Below are 2,487 nucleotides of genomic sequence, written 5' to 3'. Positions count from 1 at the left end.
TATTCCATTTAGGATGCTATAACAAAAATATCAGAGACTGAGTGACGTAAGAACACCAGAATTTTGTTTCTCACAGTTATGGAGGCTGGAAAGTCCAAGATAAAGGCTCCAGCAGTTCTGGAGTCTAATAAGGGCCCATTTGCTGGTTCATAGATAGATAGCTGTCTTTTTGTTGTGTCCTCACACAGCAAAAGAACTCTCTGAAGTAACATAAAGAGTTCTAATCCCATTCATGAGGGCCCCACCCTCATGACCCAATCAACCCCACAAGGCCCCACCCCCTAATCATCACACTGGGGATTAGGTATCAACATAGAAATTTGGAGGTGGGATGCAAACATTCAGTCTATAGCACTCCATGTGTATTACATGTACCTTTATAACACATATTAACATGTACATTTGTATCTAAATGGGTCTATATGATTTAAGACTGGCTGATTGTTTCACTCCAATTGTACTTTATGTCACTGAGAAAAAGCTCCTATTTACTCTAAGCCACCAAAATTTTAGTATTTATCTCTTATAGAAGATCTTGCTACCTTAATTAATACATGTCTCTTTCATTCATATTGTTTGTTGGGCATCTAATATGTTTTAGGCATTGAAGATACTACAATGAAGAAGACATGTAAACAGCCTTTATATCAAGCTTACAATGCAGGAGACAGAGATCTAACATAAGTAGACAAGCAAACAAGTGGTGATCAGTCCTTCAAAGGAGGCCTACAAGCGCTGACGGCAATTACTGTGGAACCTAATTTAGACGAGGCTGTAGGGGAAGGCCTGCGGAGGCGATGTCTGGGCAGACATCTCAAGGTCCAGAGTGAACAAGTGACTTTTCACCTTTGTTTGAGCTGCCCTGTAAAAGCTGCCCCTGGCAAAGGATCTGGCGGGTGCTCATAGGTGAATCTAAGAAAACTTAAAACACTGACCCCTGCCAAAAATGTAGACGAGTGAATAAACAAGTTGTGAAATCTGTATTTGGTGAAAGCTCCCTTAAAATTGAAATAATTACATGTAAATTGGTCAAAATTAAACTTAATTGAACATGCCACGCTTCATTTTAGTGAAATTTGTATTTAACACATGTCAGTAATACATGTTCTGATCATTTCACAATACTTTTATAGACTGTTGATTACAATTGCTAAATGAGCATTGTGGTATGAATATTTAACATTTTGCTCATAACAAAGAGAATTCCACATTTTCTAAAATAATTTACAGTCACAAAATGCTTTCAATCATTTTTCTCTCATGAATTACTGCTTTGTTTTGACATTGTATCTTTATAATCTTTTCTTTAATATTCATGTCACTTAAAATCTCCCACATATACCCACTATTAACTTCCCAATTTCAAGCCCATTACCTGTGACAGGATGTTCTTGTACTGGTAGATTCCATTTAGTTCTGGATCTTAAAGGATAAAGTAACATAACAATACTTACATTCTTTTGACAGATAAAATATGGTCTAAAAACTGAATTCCTCATTAAGACATGTCCATTTTGAGAATTATCATTATATAAATGACCATTAGCATTATACCTATATTCAGAATTCATGATTTAAAAACATCAAATTTTAGTCTTATCTTGAAAAGCTTATCTACCAACAAGAAGCAGATGACGTAAAATAAATACATGGAACACACATACTTTTTACTCAAGGTTGAAGTGAAGAATAAAATGGATTTGAGCTGCTTCTTTCTCCATCTCTTTGAAGAGTTATTCTTCTCAAGGGCATTTAATTTTTTTTACAACATATACTGCATAAAAAGATTAATCTTTGTCAAAAAAATAATAATTAGGAATAGTAAAATGTCAAGCCTCAGAGTAAGTGTCTTAATGATAGCACTGATCAACTAACAGCATATTGGTATAACCAATATTCCACACGAGCCACAGAGTAACTAGCGGGAGTGGGGAGGGGGCCAACTTTATAACTTGGCTTTAAAATGGCTGTAACATTTCTAACATTATTCACTCAAATGGACAGCACATCGTGATAATAAGCGTAAAACCCAAGTGATCTAGAAATAAAATGTGTTGGCCTTTGTATGTTCAACATATGGACAGACTAAGAAAGAAGGGAATAAGAAAACCTCAATTTAGTCAGCATACTACAAGGTATCACATATACTCTGCTTTTCTTCTAATCTTCTGGGTTTTATTTTTTAACCTTCATGTTTGAGCCTAGAATATGAAGATATTTGCTGGATGAAGATTCGTTGCCTTTTAGCCAAGAGGTCTGGAAACAAAGATTTGGAAGGAATTTGTAAAGAATTGATAGAAATTAGGAAAGAAGGGAAGAAACTAAAAGGAATAGCCAAGGAAAATATCAAACGAAAATTCTATAAGCACCATTATTTTTTAAAAGCAATTTGCATACTTGAACCATTAATTTTTGTTGAAAGCAACTACATCAGCAGTTATTAAAATCAATCTGAACCTTCAGTTAAAAAAAAAACACATTTTGTTA

This window comes from Pteropus vampyrus, unplaced genomic scaffold (assembly GCF_000151845.1).
Source record: "Pteropus vampyrus isolate Shadow unplaced genomic scaffold, Pvam_2.0 Scaffold53, whole genome shotgun sequence".
Classification (NCBI taxonomy): domain Eukaryota; kingdom Metazoa; phylum Chordata; class Mammalia; order Chiroptera; family Pteropodidae; genus Pteropus; species Pteropus vampyrus.
The sequence above is the reverse complement of the archived record's forward strand: the minus strand, read 5'-3'. Positions refer to the sequence as shown.